Here is a 17,058-nt window from a genome sequence, read left to right on the forward strand (position 1 = left end):
CTCAGGGATGGTGTTCCAGAATTTGCTGTTAATACCCTCAAGCCCTCCTCCTCCCTGCTTCCACTGCTGGCCCTGCCTCAGTCCTAGGCCCCTCCCTTCAACATCCACCTTCTTTCTGTGGTGAACACATCCAGTGTCTTGGCCTTAACTAGGATCTACCACCATCACTAGTGAGGTCCACAGTCCTATCTCTAGCCTGGCCACTCGAAGGACCCACCCCTGGGCCCAGTTGGCCCCACACCACACCTGACTCTTCTAAAACTAGCCCTGGCCCTGTCCTCCCCAGCCACTAAACAGCGCTACTGGCCCTAGAGACATTGCCCCCCCCCATTCTCCTTCAATCATCACCTTTTCTGCCGCCCTCTTCCCCCCTTCTCACTTGGTTGGCCTCTTTTCTGGACAGAAGTTTCTAACTGTCCCCCTGCCCCCACCTATGCCTGAGAAACTTCCCAGGGCCACCTGCTGCACTTAGGATGAGCCTCAGCTTCCCCCTCTTCTAGCCACATCAGCACCACCCCTACCCTGCCTACAGCAGTTGTGACATAGCTGGGCCTGACCCTTTCCTGTTATGAGGACCAGGGCCTGGCTGGCTCCGCTCATCAGCACAGACTTGTCCCTGCCACAGCAGTTGGTCCAGATCAGGCAGAACCCAGGCGAGCCAAGTCACTGTGTCCTGCCCTGGGTACGGTGATGGTCCAGGTTGGTGCAACAAGAATGGAGCCCAGGGTGGCTACTGGATGGCTAGGTGAGAGATATAGACTGGGGGCTACTGGGATGAGTTGGGCCCACAGGGCAACACAGCTAAGGGAAACCCAAGGAGCAGAGCTAAGCCCTGATCAAGCATCACCTGAAACCCACCCTGCAGCAAATCCTCCCAGTTACATAAGCCCACAAGTTCCTTTCACCATCGTACTCGGTTTCCAGTGAGTTTTCTTTTTTTTTTTTTTTTAAAGATTTTTATTTATTCATTTGCGAGAGAGACAGAGAGAGAACAAGCAGGGGGAGAGGCAGAGGGAGAGGGAGAAGCAGACTCTCTGCTGAGCAAGGAGCCCAATGCGGGACTCGATCCCAGGACCCTGGGATCATGACCTGAGCCGAAGGCAGACGCTTAACCATCTGAGCCACCCAGGCGCCCTCCAGCGAGTTTTCTGTTCCTTGGAGCCAAAAGCTCACTGTGGATGTATCATCACCGTCCACCCCCACCTCACCACTACCCCAGGCCAAAGCTTCTTCCCTCCGCAGCATGCCAAGTGAGCTCCAACTGCAATACCTTTGCCCTTGTTGTCCCGGTCTGGAGTGTGTCCAAAGACCTGACTGGCTCCATGCCCACTCTTCCCCCACTCTGGCCAGGGTCTTTGCTGAGTGCTAGTCATTCCTTATTTATCTCTCACATCCCTCTCAAGTCAGAGGTGACCGGATTTGCCCTGGGAGAGCCATGCCCCCCAGGAGGTAGAGTGAGCTGGAGCACTGCACCCCCACCCTGGAGCCCCGGGGTTTGCAGTCAGAGGTTCACCCACCCATGCTGGGATTCACCACGCTGGTCTTCTCTCTTCTTGGGGGCCTGGGGGTGTTGTGACAATTCAGGGGAATCATGTTAGGGGCAGGGGACGAGGGTTCCATCTGTTTTAATAGGAAACTCGTGTTTCGGTTTTTCCTTTTCTGTTTCCCAATTAGGAGCGAGGAGGCCTAGGAGGGAATGTGGCTGCTGGCCCCATGGTCCGCAGGATGAAATGCAAATATCCCCTCCACAGACAAGGGGCTGTTCTAGGCCATGGTGATCTCTGGTTTAAGGACCACTGTAGTTCTCTGAGAAAGAACAGAGTGGAGGCTTCTGGGAGGTAGAAAGGAGAGTATGGGGGTACCGACTTCACTTCCAGGGTCCCCAGGCATCTGCTCCGCCACACCTCAGTCGCCAAGAAAATGCCACCTCCCTAGGCGGAAAGTGGTACACCAGGGTTCCCAATTAGCCATGGGGCACAGCGAGCCGCTGAATCCCCGAGTCCCAGTTCGGGAGGACGCACGCCTGCGCTCGGTTCCACGGCCTCGTTAAAAGCCTGTCTTCCCAATTATCTGCAGCCCTCTTGCCTTGGGGATAATTGGCTCCCTGCAGCTCTTTGCGAGGTCCTCTGCCTCCAGAGGAAGCAGGGGCGGGGCGGGGGCTGGGTGGTGCCCACCCCAGAACAATCACATTGGCCCACAATGAGCCCCAGAGGTGCCCATTGGCCCTCAAGGGCCCGGTGCCAACCAACAGGGATGTCCATCTGGAAGTCATTGCGTAGAAGAGAAGAAGGCCCTCAACCCAGACCCTCAGGTCCAGACTCTGGAGGGACCCCTACCGTCCCCCCATCCTGTTCCATTATCCAGGGAAGGCTGCCCCTCCACGCCCCCTGGCTGTGCCCACTGCCACACCCGGATCCACACCCTCGTCCTCAAGGGCCCACAGCCCCACAGCACCCTTTGTCCACACTCCTGGGCCCACATCAAGAGTCTGCAGCCCGCTACCCCACATAGGGAGCACCGGGAAGACAGGCCAGGCCTGATGTGCCCTGTGTGTGGCGCTGGGTCTGTGGCCGGGCAGGTCGGCGGAGCAATGGCCTTGGCGGGGTCTCCGATGAGTTTGAGAAGCTGGTAAAACCTATGAGCTCCCTCTAAGAATGGGTACAAACAAATTCCGAAGCCCACCTCCCTCCTCAGGGTGTTGGGATTGATACCCCCTACCCCACGTGGGCCCCCCCACCCCCTGGTAAACATTTGCAGAGTAAGTGACAGCCCATGGGTGGTAAATGAGCCCAGAGGTGCACCTCGGGGCCCAGCCCAGGCCCCTGATCCTGGTGACGCCAGGCCTTCTGTTGGCCCCGTAGAGTGAGGGCTCGGCAGGGTGGTCACCTGAAGCTTTCTCCACAGGGAACAGATCTAACCCAGCTTCACCTTGCTCCTTCCAAAGCACAGTGTTTTCAAGGACAAGGGCATTTCGTAATGAAAGGGTTTGATGAGTAACAGAAACAAATTCTCACTTACAAAAAATTGAACGAGCCCCCGCTACGGGCTCTGCATGCAAACAGAGGCCTCCTACCTGGCTCTGCTCCCTGGAGGAGGTCAGGTAACCCTGCTGTCCCCCTCTGCACCTGGTACCAGCCTTGGACCTCTTAGCCTGTCACTGGGTTTCCCGGACCCCCTCATCTCCACTGTCCCCAGCAGTGGGTCGTTCTCCACAACCCCAGCCGACTGGGGACTCCAGCTGGTGCAGGGCAGTGGTCATGGTCTCCCAGCAGCTGAGAGTATCTCCAGGCAGGGTGGCTTCCGGGAGGGTGGGGAGGAGGCAAGACCGCCCACCCTGGCAGCCCGTTAGCAGCACCTCTGGGAGAGGAGGTGGAGGGGGGGGGCTGCGGCTGTCCAAGGGAGAGTCTGGCCACTGGTGTGACGAGCCCTGGATGGCATTGACGGCGACACTCCCCCCAGCATATCTGTGGCTGGGACAGGGTCCCAGCCTCATCACAGGCCTGGCAAGAGAAAGCCCTCAGGGGGATCGGAGAAGGGTGGATGGGAACGGGGGGGGGGGGGGGGGGAAGCACTCGGTAACCACAAGCCTTTTTTTTCTGAGCATCAGGAGGAGTTGGGCTCGTCTGGGCTGGAGCCCTGCAGGGGTGGGCAGTGGCTACAGCTGGGAGATACCATTTGTTGTTACTGGCAGTGTGGTTTGGGGAACATCCTCTAGGCTCCCTGGGCTGGAGGGTCCCATCTTTGGAATGAAGGGGCCAGGGGTTCTTCCAGACACAGTGCCCATGGGGAGAATGGGCTCTGGGCTAGCTGCCCACTCCACCTTGGCCACCTTCCTCCCACTGTGTGCTGATCCGTGCTCCCTGAGCCCGTGTCCCCCAGCCTGTCTGCTAGCTTCTCCTCCCCCTTTCCCCTTGGTCCCGCCTAGTCCCCTGGAGCTCTCCTCCCCCGCCTCATGGTTCAGACCCCAAAGTCAAACACATGAGAGACCAAACTGACCCACGGGAAGGGAGGCAGCCTAGCTCAGGGCAGAGGTGGGAGTGGGACGGTGTTGTCTCCAAATGTGATAGAATGAAAGCTCTGAGTACCCTAAACTGCCCTGAGGCTGGTGCTCAGGGAGTCAGGAGTTGGGGGAAACACTGTGGAAGGTATCAAAAGTTCAGACGGGTCACAAGGGTCTCAGGCTCCGGGCTCGCCAAAGGACTTGCAGCTTCTCAGGAACCCCGAGGCCAGGTCGCAGGTTGGGGGACACAGCATTTCCTACAAGCCCCTCTTAAGCTCCATGATTTGGTTTCTCAATAAACTTTGAAGACCATGGGGGTGGACACCCTCCCACATCCCTCCCTCAGCTCAAACCAGAAAATGTGTGCGTGGCTCACTGTACGGTTGGTTTTGAATTTCCAGTGTGGTTCCTCCAATTTCACAAGCTAATGCCCCAGTCGAGACATTTACAAGGAAAGGAAATGGGGCTGTTGTAGGTGGACATGGGGGGAGCAGGTATGGGGTTATGACACTCATCTCTCTTCCTCTCTCTCTGTCTCTGTCTCTGTCTCTTTCTCTCTCTCTCTCTCTCTTCAATCTGGCTCAGATATTTTTTTAAATGAAAATCTCTGCTCCATGATGGTGGTTTCTGCGCTGTGTCCTGGGTCTCTGGGGTCAGAATTCCCCCTCATGGCACCCTGTGTGCAGTTTCCTACAATTTGGGGGCTCAGAAGAACTGAGGAGAAGGTGGGGCTGGCACCGAGACACCAGGAGTGGGCGACAGCTGCACCTGAAGTAGTCAGGACCCAAGGCACCCGGTGCCCAAGGCCTCTGATGCCAGCGGCATGGAGTTTGCGGCCAGGTGTGGGGGCAGGAGAGGCTGCAGTGGGTGGATCTGCCCCCTCTCACTCCTGGCCTTCCTGCCTGTCCTCACACACTGGCAGCCCTGTCCTGACGCAGGGCCCTTGCACACTGGTTCTTCTGCTCCTGTCTGGCTCCTTCTGATCTCTTCTGAGCGATCCTTCTTTAGTACCTAGTAAAGCAGCCCCCCGCCTCCACCCCCCCCCCCACCAAGTTCTGTTTCTGCAGCATCCCGTTCGGTTGTATTTCCTCACTGCCTGCACCTGCCCTAACACCTGGCACGCACCTGCCTTGGCACGTGTGCCCTATAGAGACTGGGGTGCAGTGGAGAAAGGGGCTCCCTTGCCCCCCGGGGGACCTCTGGGGTCATTTCTCAGGCTGGGCGCATGCTGGACTCTTGCCCCTGGCTTTGCCCTCCGTTTGCCCACGTTCCATCCTCCTAACCAGGCAGAGTATCTCAGTGGTGCCGGGAGGGTGCTAGGTCAGGGGCCTGGCTATGGGGCAGAAAGCACAGCCTCAAGATCTTGGCCTAGCTATGGGTGTGGGCGCAGCCCGGCTCCCCGACACTCCCTCCCCATAAATAAAAGATTCCCTTCCTCCTTCTAGCTTTGCGCAGCCGCTGCCTGCTTGTTGGCCCGGCCCTTTGTGCCCACGCGTTGCCATGGAGACAGCGATTCAAAGGCCTGGCACTTCAAGGCTTCCCTCCTCTCCTGGTGGGCCGGGCTGGGGCAGGGGTAGCTGGAATGGTTGCAGGTGCTGTCCCCTCTCTCTGTCCAGCCAGAGGCCCGGCCCTGACAGGGCTAGGGCACCCACTGCCTCTTGCTGACTGGTCCACCCAGGAACAGGTGTGCTCTTACAGGGACCTTATCCAAAGTTGGCTATCATGCTGAGCCCCGGTGAGACCTTGCTCCCCTTGGTCTCTGCAGCTTGGCCTGGTGCTTGGCACATGGAAGGTGCAGCATGCCACACGATGGTGGCCAGGTGACTCTGGATGTGCCCTCCCCACCCCCCAGCCCAATTTACCATCTGTACAGCGGGCTATTGTCTGCCTGGGCTCCCGGAGGGTCCCCGAGGCTCTGGGACACAGGCCTGGGGAGATGCTGCCCCCTCCTCCATGCCCACAGCACAGGACGGCCTGGGGCTGGCAGGGGGGCTGGGCTGCACAGGGCCCCTGATCCAGGACCAAGCCTGTCCCTCTGCTCCTCCATGTTCCCTGTGTGAAGCCTGTCTCTGAGTCACCCCATCGAGAGCATAGCAGGGTCTTTGAGGCTCTCTCACTTTCTCTACGTCCTGTGCATCACTCATACTTTTTATCTCTGCGCAATCCACCTTTAATCATCTCCTCTGACTCCTGCAACTAGAAAAATCTACAGCAGAATTTGCTGGTTGCAGCCACTCCCTCCCACCCACTCTGGCATGGCAGAGGGAGAGGCGGCCATTTGGGATTCACTGCCACTCAGTGCGGCGTTCAGGCACATCTGGGAGGACTTCAAGCCTCAGTTTCCTCTCCTGCATCTGGAAGTGGCCGTCCACCCTTTAACAGATGGGTGGGCCCAGGAACAGGATGCCCCATTTATTTGGGGAGACTCTGACCCTTTGCTCCAATCCTGGATCTCTGGTGAGGGTGGCCAGTCAGAGACCTTCCTCTTGCCCCCAAGCCCAGGCAGGCTGGACCAACCAGGCACTTCCCCAGGAGTTTACAGATGGAGAGAAGGAAGCCAGAGAAAGGCAGGAGAGCTGGCTGTCCCCTGGGCTAGATCCCCTGGGCTAGCTCCCCTGGGCCTGGGCTTTGCACCCACTTTCCTTGGCAAGGGGTATGGCCATGAACAAACCCGGTTGTGCAGACCAGGGCCGTGTGACAGGGGAGAGCAGGAGCTGGGCAACTTTCCTAGACGTTGTCCCAGCTCAGCAGCTAGGTGACCCTCCATGTTTTCCCTTAAGCTCCTGGGAGCAGGTTCTCACTTCTGGAAGGAACTGGGGATGGTTGGACGTCCCTTTGTTGTACAGAGTTCCCTCATGACCAGACAGTGTCCAAAACGCAAGCTCAAGGTGTCAGATGACACCACTGGGCCCAATCCTAGCAGACAGGAGACCAACAGCCACCTCCAGACACTGCCCACTAGCGTCTTGGGTCCAAAAATGGGTGTTTAAGTGGACACGGGTGCCTCGGGGCTGGGTCACGGCTCCAGGCTCCCAGGCGGGCCCCAGGTGAGGCTTCCAGGCCTCATAAAGAGAAAGCAAGTGTGTTAGCTGCCCCACTTCCCAACCTGAGGTTGAGTCCTGGGCTCTGTTGCTTGGAGCCTCTGCCCATCAGGCTCTGCTGCGGTCTAAATGTATGTCCCCCCATTCATATGTTGAAATCTTAACCCCAAAGGTGACGGTACTAGGAGGTGGGGCCATTGGGAGGTGCTTAAGCAAAGAGGGTAGAGCCCCCGTGGATGGGATTAGTGACCTTATAAAAGAAGCTCCAGAGAGGTCCCTTGCCCCTTCTGCCATGTGAGGACAAAGGAAGTCTATGACCCAGAAGAGGGCCCTCACCCAACAGTGCTGACACCTGATTTCAGACTTCAGCTTCTAGAACTGTGATCAATATATTTATGCTGTTTATAAACCAGTGGTATTGGGGCGCCTGGGTGGCTCAGTCGTTAAGCATCTGCCTTCAGCTCAGGTCATGATCCCAGGGTCCTGGGATTGAGCCCCGCATCAGGCTCCCTGCTCGGCGAGAAGCCTGCTTCTCCCTCTCCCACTCCCCCTGCTTGTGTTCCTTCTCCCGCTGTGTCTCTCTCAGTCAAATTACTAAATAAAATCTTTCAAAAAATAAAAATATAAATAAATAAATAAACCAGTCTTATTTTGTTATAGGACCCTGGGACAAACTGAGACAGGCTCAGTGCCTCTTCTCCACTGCATGAGCCTCCAGTGGGCCTGCCCCAGGCCCCAGGACATGTCTGGAAGGGAGGAGGCTGGGTCTGACTCTAGGGGCCTCCGGTGTGGTCCATCCTAGGGCCTGGAACATAGCAGGTCATCAAAAGAGCTAGGCCTTTCCTTACCCCACCCCCTATTGTTCCATCACTCCCAGACATGAGCTGGCAGATATCACCAGGGCTAATTGGGGCTCCCCAGCCCAATGAGCAGAACCCCTCTTGGCCCCTCCTTGGGTAGGCACGGTTGGCTGAGCACCACTGTCCAAGAGCCAGGAGACACCTCCCCTATGGCTTCAAGGGGGCTAAATGGTGCCTGGTCTACCAAGATCCCTCAGCCGGGTAAGGGTTAAGGCTATAGTGTGGGGTCTGAACCCAGCCTGTCTGACCCTCAGGCCTGGGGGTCCCCCAGCACACTCTACTTTCCACAGAAGAAATGGAAGGAGGCCAGAGAGTCTGGGAGACACCATCACAGCCTCGCAGAAGACAGCCAGCTGGGACTGAGTCCACGGCCCCCCTCTCTTGGGAGCTCAGATGGGCCCCGCCCTCCTTCTGCCATCTGCACATGGGGTCACCCATGGAGGAGGGGCTGACCTCAGCCCACCAGGAAAGGGACTCACTACCACGTCCAACAGTGTGGGATGGATGGATGGATTATACCCATGGGGTCTCCCACTGCCAGGAAGTGCAGTCCAGAGGCTGTTCCAGGCAGGGCAGGTGTCAGCGGGGGGATTGTGCAGAGGAGAGTGTTTTGGGACTAGGCCCCACAGGGTGGAAAATGGGCACATACAAACCGTCTGAGCCACAGTCTGGGTCACCACTGGAGGGCGTGTGATCCCATTGCTCAATTCTGTATATCCCAGATTTTTGCTAACAGACCTGTCTTTTTTTTTTTTATAAACTTTTTATTTTAGAACAGTTTTATATTTATAGAAAAATTGAGAAGATCGTACAGGGAGTTCCCATGTATCACACACCCAGTTTTATCTATTAACATCTCACGTTAAGATCTATAATTGATGAACCAATGTTGATACATGATTATCAGCCAAAGCCCATACTTTATTCCTATTTCCTTAGCTTTTACCTGATGTCCTATTTCTGTCCCAGGATCTGCCTGATTTTTAGTCACTGAAACTCCCCAAGAGCAAAGGAACATAGAAGTGTGGTTGGCTGGCTGGGCCTCCAGCCACTTCCTCCCCCAGCATCCCCCATCCCCAGAGCCCCAGGCATCTCAGCGGCTCCCCCAGGAGGCAGGTCTGGACGAAGTAGAGAAGGGGACTCACCACACATCTGCTTTGTTGCCCTTCGTCACTCCTTACTCCTAGGGAGACCTTCCTGGGCCTCAGTTTCTTCATCTGTGACATGGGCCCAGGCTGCTGCCACATCCACACCCTGCTTGGGCATGCAGCAGAGCCTTCCTCCTGATTTTGGTGGTGGCCAGATGCTTTTGGGGCTGGACTCCCTGCTCCCAGGAGTCTGGGTCCCCCAGATAGGGTGTCCCTGTCCTAGGGCCTGGGGGAGGGGGGGTGCACACAGCCTGCTCCTCGAGGGGTACACGGGAGGTGTTTCCTGACCTGGCAGGTGGAGTTGCTCCTGGAGATGCCTCCCCAGTTCTTACTCCCCCAACTAGTGCTGCCATCCTCCCACCTCCAGCTCAGCCTCAGCTGAAAAGGTGACTTTTTCCCCAGAAAGCTCTGCCAGGACAAGACAAGCTGGTGAGTTATGGGGCAGGGGAGAGCCACATGCTCTGCCTCGCTGAGAGTCACTCTCCCATCACTCAGGTCCCTGAAGCTCAGCCCTAGGGCTGTCCAGAGCTCCAGCTTCTCAGGTACCCCCTCCCCCGACGTGAGTAGATAATGGTTGGGCAGGCAGAGGTGGGCACGTGGGTCCTTGCAGAATGGACACTCAGTCTTTGCCACCTGGCTCAGCGCTTAGGGACTAGCAATGTGGCTCTTCCAGGAAGCCCTCCCTAGATCACTGTCCCCTTCTCCCAACCGATCTGTATCTCTGCACCTCCCAGAGGGACATCCCTAGGTAGGCCCTGCAAACTTAGGGACGCTTGACGCTGCTGTTCCCCACACGTTCCACTCTTCTTGTCCTCCCTGTTCCTGTTAATTCTCCCTCCTATAAAGTAGGTCTCACCCCATTTTGCCATCAGAGAAACTGAGGCTGGGAGGGACAGGGACTGCTCAGGGACACGTGGCCAGTCTGTGGGAAGCCTGGGATTTGCTGGCCACCCGTAACACGTGGGGACAGCAGGGGCTGATAATGTGATATGGGCGAAGTCGACTAGACCCAATGAGGAAGAGTAGAGGGGGCTGGAGTTAACCTGGCACTGCTCCCCAGAAGCAAGACAAGAGACTAACTAAAGCAGGCCTCTGTCAGCACAGGACCAAATGAAGACAAAGGGGGCGCAGGTGCTTACAGGTGCTTTTCGGCAGCTCGCCACAGGTGGGAGAGCCAGGAGAGCCCCTGCCTGCTGCCTTGTCCGTAGTGGTGGGCAGGAGGAGATGGTGTCATGTGTTTTATTTTAAAATAATGCTTTAGGGGTGCCTGGGCGGCTCAGTCATTGAGTATCTGCCTCCAGCTCAGGTCATGATCCCAGGGTCCTGGGATGGAGCTCCGCATCGGGCTCCCTGCTCAGCGGGAAGCCTGCTTCTCCCTCTCCCACTCCCCCTGCTTGTGTTCCCTCTCTCGCTGTGTCTGTCTCTGTCAAATAAATAAATAAAATATTTTAAAAAATAAAAAATAAAAAAAATAATGCTTTATTTCCTATTTTGGATCCCCCGGCCTGTGATATGGAATAAAAGGGGCACAAAGAAGCATCTCCCTCCCTCCCCATTTCCAGTCACCTGATACCCTCAGCCCTACCTTCAGGTGTCCCCTCTCCTCCCCCCCAGCAATATAAGTGGGTTTCCTCCTCATCACTCTCAGGACCCTACTGGCAGATGTCCTCTCCCTCACCAACTCCAGCGACACATATAGGTGTCCCCTCCCCTCACCCCCCAGCCATACATACAGTTGTCTCCTCCCTCCTAACAGTAGCTGCATGTGCCCCCTCTCTCACCAGAGCAGGTACCCCACCTTGATGAACTCTGCTGCCCTGTCAGGGGGTGGGGGAGCTGCATCTCACTGTAATTTAAATTTGCATCTTTCTCGTTTCAAGTGAAGTTGGCCTGTCTCTATGGGTTCATTTCAGGTCTTGGCCCATTTTTCTCTTGGGTAGTTGGTCTTTTTCTTACCAATTTGTAAAAATTTGTTATAGCAAACTGTGGCCCTTTGAGAAATGAGTTGCCTATATTCCTGGTTTCCTGTGTATCTTTTTATTCTGTGCCCCCCGCCATGCATCTGCCTTTTATTTTCATGAGAGTGAATATATCCATCTTTTATTTTATGGCTTCTAGGTTTTGTGTAATTCTTAGAATGATTCAAAATTACAGACTTTTTTTTTTTATCCTTCTAGTAGTTTTACAGTTTTGTTTTTCCTTTTTAAAGCTTTGATCCATTTGGAACTTATTTTAGTGTCAAGGAGCGAGGTAGGTATCCAAACGTTTCCCCCAAATGTCTGTTTAGTTGTCCCAAGACTGTATATTGAATTATTTATTGAATAATCCATTTTTTTCTCCTAGATTTCACCTGCTCCCTTCTCATATTTGCACCAGAGTCTCTTCCTGGATTTTCTTTCCTGTCATCTGACTGTCCATGGGCTGTGTTAATTATTGTGGTTCTAGAACATATTTTAAGATCCCACATGGCTGGTCTACCTCGGTTAGCTTATTTTTAAAATTTTTCCTGGATTTCTTTGCTCACATATTCTTTCATGTGAACTTCAGAATTGCTTTGGCAGGGCCTCTTGATTTATTCAAATAACAAGCAGTTAGGACTTCAGCAAGGCCAGAGAAAACCAGCACCCAGGGCCCAGCGTTGGGTTCTTCTAGCTGACCTGTGCGCTCCCACCGCCCCCGCCCTTGCTCTCCAGGCAGACCACGCCCCCCACGGGTGGAGTGCGCAGGCGCGGTGCTGTCCAGGGTGCTGGGCTGTGGTTCGGCCCCTGGCCTTGGAAGGAGAGTGTCTCAAGGGAGTGGCAGAGGCCCAAGACCTACAATCTGGGTGTCCTCACTTGCCTATGGAAAGGGAGATAGTCGTGGGGTTCTTTGGGCCCAAATGTGGGTCGTCCTGTCACATGCACCTGAGCAGAGCCAGCCTGGCCCAGTGGCCAGAGCAGGTGGGCGGCCCAGTGGCCAGAGCAGGTGGGCAGCCCTGGGCACAGATGTTGGGGAGAGGATCCAGGCCCTTGGAAGATGGTTATGGTCACTTTCCTGAACGCTCATTCCAGAAAAGGCCTATAGGCAGGTGGGAGGCAGCAGCCAGTAGACTTGTGCATGCTCAGCCCAGAGCCTGGAGCCTGGGGCCTGGGGCCTGGGCATTGATTGGAGCCTTTCAGGAACCTGACCCCCCAGGCTGGTCAAGAGTGGTGGCTAGGATATTTGCATCCAGGACATGGATAGCCCATGGTTCTATGCCCAGGTTTCCCTTGCCTATTCCTCAGCTGTATCCCTGGAGCCCAGGCTCAATTTTCACAGTGGCTGACCTGGGAGAGCCTCATCCAGGAGAAACCAGCCACTTGGATGGGCTGGTGAGGCAAGGGCACAGAGCAAAGGCTAAGTTGGGGTGGGCAGACCCCAGATGTTCTGATGCAGGCTGGCAACAAACCTGGGCCCACCTGGACAGTCAGAAGGAATCCTGGCTAAAAATACCCCAGTCTCAGAGGCCTGCCCGCTGCCACTGCCTCAGAGCCCCTCCCCACACCAGGCACCAAAAATGTGCCCTTCAACCTGCGTGCAAGACACTGGCAACAGGGCCCATTGAACAGATGAGAAAACTTGGGCCCTGTGCCCAGTGAGTCCCAGCCCAGGCCCCAGTCTCCAAGACCAGCCATAGAGAACTCTGTCTTACCTCAAGGCCCTGTCTGGTCCTTGCCCTTTTCCTTGCCCGTGACCCTGGGTAGAGGTCAGAGCAAAACTCAGTCCAGAATAAGCTAGGGCATGGGGTGAAAGCTCTGCCATCCTCACCCTGCACGCTCTCTGTCCTGTGGCTCTTGGGGTGTAGAGCCACTTGGTGGGGGCCAAAGTCCAGAGAGCTTCAGCTGAGTCACCCTAGCAGAATGTGGGGTGTCAGGTGAGTGCCAGGGGCACTCTGTCCCAATTGCCTGCTCCATCGGTGCATCAGTCCCTGTGGGTGACCAAACAGCATAGACACACCCTTTGTTTTGGGCTTAAAGGCTGAGTGATCCAGGACAAATCCGTCCTCCCTGGGGCTCAGTTTCCCTACCTGTATCCTGTGAGGGTGAGGGGAATGGGAATCCAGCTGAGCTATGAAGGTATCTGGAATTGGCCTCCCAGTGTGTCTGTTGAATGACTAAATTACTGAGCAAGAGACAAGATGAAGGCATTGAAGGGAACAAGGTGAAGGGGTCCGCCATAGTGCCCTCTGGGTGGGAGCTCTGAGCTCTAAGGGGCGGGGAGGGGGGGGGCTGGCCCCTCTCTGCCCTCAAACTCTCCATCTGGGAAATGGAGCACATCTGCATGTCTGTGGATCATGGCAGCCCAGAGGAGGGGCTCAGGGGCCCAGGGAGCCCTGGGTAGAGCAAGTCTGGGCACTGAGTCTGAGCCCAGGAGCAAGCCCCTCACTGTGGCCCCAGAATGGGTCTATGATGCCTGTCCTGCCCTTCACATCTTTCCACTCCAGCTGGCAGCTAGTTCCATGCCTAGTCTTGCCTTCCCCAGCCCACTGGGTGCTCCCAGGTCCCCTCACCAGGTGCCCCCCCCCCACCTGGTTTTGACCACCTGCTGGGATCCTAGTGTGAACAGCAAATCACAATTTAGCTGTCACTCCTGGGTGGGTGGCTCTGGAAGGATTCACATTCCCTGCAGGGGTGGAGGAGGAGCATGAATCAAGCGCTGATGCCTTGGGCACAGCCTGGGGACCCCACCTTCCAGAGCTCTGCCCCTGTACCCGACTTTCAGCCCTCAGGGACCAGAAGTCTCTTACTCATCCCTAGTTCAGAGACTACCAACCTGCTGCACCTGCTAGGAGAAGACCCTGAGCTCACCCTTCAGTGACCACCAGGGAGCCCTGGGATCTCATGCCTCCCTTTGGAAGCCAGGAGAATGGGCAAATCTAGCCTTGGGGGCCAGGTGCCATCAATACATGTCCCATTCAGCCTGAGTCTCCTCCCCTCTCCAGGCTCAGGCTCCCATCCTGGATTCTGGCCATAGGGGCTCCAGGTCAGCAGCAAGGGGGTGGGGGGGAAGGGCAAGGTGGTGTGGTGAGAGCCACCACTGTGCAATGTACATGCTTCATCCACAATCCCCAGCAGCCTCTCGGAGGTGGAAGGTGCACATGGCCTGAGGGGCACACCTAGTATGACAGAATTTGGGGCTCTGTCCTGTAGGAGGAGGCCCCTGTTCAATGAAGAGGTTGGAGGTATTTGGAGATGAGCAGACCAGTGGGATACCTTGGGATGCTGCCAGGGGTCAGGCTGTCGTCCCCTTCTCTATAATGGTTCCGATTGCTACCATGTGTGGCTTTAATGAATAAGAGATGAGGAAGCAGATTAATTATGGCATAATATGCACCAAAGTTGGGCAGAGGGACTCCTCAGGGGTACAGGGCTGATGACAGAAGACCAAGACACCCCCTGAAGCCATGAGGCTGGGGATGATGAGGGGTTTGTGGGGGAAGCAGTGGCTTTGGGCAAAGGTGGCCCTGCGAGGGGCTTCCAGGAGGTAGATCTACCTAACTCCCCTGACCTCTGTTTTCCTGTCTATAAAATGGGTAGTGGTGGTGGTGTCTCCACCACAGGACAGACTGGAACGATGCACTTAGCAGGCCTGGCACAGAGTCGTCTCAGGCCTCGGGCAGGCAGCCACCCTCTGTGGTGCCAGCAGATGGCAGGCCGGTGCCCCCCAGCTCCCTGGCAGTGGGACCACATTCCCAGCCGCCCACTCAGAGTGCCGGGAAGGGTCACATTGGAGCAGCGCCTGGGTGGCAGGCACAGGTTTGCTGCAGGAACTTTGAGCTTCCTTCCAGGTCTCTCCTTGCACTGCCCTGGGGTGGCCCAGAATGTGTGCAACAGAGACCGTGTCCCTTGCTTCCCCACCCCCTCCCTGGGAAAGCATTGGGGGTACTGAGTGCCTGTGGGTCCCCCTCTGGGCTGCCAGAGCAAAGCCACCACAAGCCTGTCTCTCCAGGTTAGAAACAAGCTTCTGGGAACCTGTGGAACAGCAGCTTTCTAAGGAGGTTGAATTGTGTCCCTGTCAACACAGGACCAGCCGCAGCAGAAGGGTCCCCTTGTCCAAGCTGGATTCTATGAGTAAACGTGGAGGTTTGAGTGACAATCCCACACTGTCCATTAGGGCCCTGATCAGCCCTCTCAAGGGATAGGAGAGGTGGACAAAGGGGAGACAGTGACCAGCTGACCTAGCCCAGGAAGCATTAGCATCTGCCTTGTCTACAGGCTGCACTGAGCCCAGAGAGGCCAAGGGACTGGGCCAAGGCCACACAGCTGGGAGAGCCTTCTCATGCCTGACATACTGATTGTGAAGGCTGGTCCCCAGGATGGGGGGTGTTGGTGAGGCAGCCCCACAACTGTACCAGGCCTCACTGGAGGGGTGTGGTGGACTGGGTGAGCTAGCAGAAGGCCATACCCTATGTGTGGTATATCTGAGGGGGGCAATGCAGGCAGAATTCTAGCCCAGGCAGGAGTGACGGGTCTGTGTAGCCGAGAGAGCAGAGCTGTCTAGAGTCTTCAGACCATGCCTACTCTTGGTCCCCAGGGCCATGTGTCCAGAAAGCCTAGGGAACTCAGATCAGTGGGACCCAATGGCCTGTCATCTCTGCACCCCTGCTGGACCTTCCAGGAACTGATTGGTGTAGACTACGTTAAAAGGGCAGTGTGTGGCCAAGCTCTTCCCATGGGGTCTCTGGCTTCCCCCACAGGGGTTGACCCTCAGGGCTGGCTGCAGCCCCTGTCAGCCCTCCCCACTGACTCCTCACCAACTGTCATGTGCCCCCTCTCTTTCACCCTTTGGGCCCTGGCTGATGATGACTCCACACCCACCCCCCTGGGAAGTGCACCGTCCCTCATACTGTCCTGCACCTGCCCACATCCTGATAAATATTCCTCACCAAACCCTTCCCATGTCTCCAGCCTGAAGAGTGAGCCTTATCCTGCCACCCAGCCCTGCTCAGCAACCTCTCTCTACCTGCCCTCAGCCCCCTCAGCACTGGTCCACACCTACCCACCCCAGTCAACACCTGCAGCCAACACCCAGGAGTCATCCCACAGGCTGGGTAGCCCTCAAGGAGGGTGCTGGCCAAGGTACTGACTGGGAGCACAGGAAACCTGTCCTATGGCCCATAGCGGTGGGCTCTCCCTGCACAGACCTGTGGGCAGGTGGGAGGCCCAGATGCCAGCTCAGAGCAGCCAAAAACATCCAAGCTTGGCAGCTGGAGAGGATCCTGGTGCCAGAATCCTCCACACGGCAACACTGGCTCCCCGTTCCCTCCTATCTGTACTTGTGCCCCAGAATGACTGTCCCAAGTGCCCTCAGGAGGGGACTTTGAACCTACAGGAAAATGGGATCACAATCTTCAGCAGTGGCAGGCCAGCCTGGGGTCCTGGATCATTATAGCCACCAAGGAGCATGAGATCCTGGTCCACACTAGCTCAGACCACAGACCGATGGCCAGTGCCACATGACTTGTCATTTGGTCTGAGGTGGCCTTGTGGAGAGAACTTCTCCTGATCTGGGAGCTGCTGCATGCAAGGACCCTGGAGGAAGGGTGCTAGCACGGGCATAAGCCTCAGCCCCTGGCTGGCCCTGTGAGTTTGGCCTCAGGTTCCCCACTTGTACGATGGGGACACACCTCCGGTGTGGCTGTGGCAAGGATTCACTGGTGGCACTCAGCAACCAGCACCCACTGGAGACGCGGCGGTGGGTGCATGGCTGGGGGCAGGAGCAAGTGCACAGGTACTGGAGTGGTCTGGGCTCCACCTCACCTCCTGTGTGTCTGGGAATTAAATGTACTCCACAATGACCTGGTAAACCAAGGCAGGGATGAGAGCGACAGGGACAGAGCAGGCAAAGGTGTGGTCAGGGCCACAGTGCAGCCTGAGGGATCTGGGCAGTGCAGCCTCTACACCAGGCCAGAGGGCCAATCCAGCATGGGCACCACCATTGGTTTCCACCCCATGAGGCTGCCTGCAACTCCATGCTCAGATGGGAGCACT

The sequence above is a fragment of the Halichoerus grypus genome, chromosome 13 (genome assembly GCF_964656455.1).
Source record: "Halichoerus grypus chromosome 13, mHalGry1.hap1.1, whole genome shotgun sequence".
Classification (NCBI taxonomy): domain Eukaryota; kingdom Metazoa; phylum Chordata; class Mammalia; order Carnivora; family Phocidae; genus Halichoerus; species Halichoerus grypus.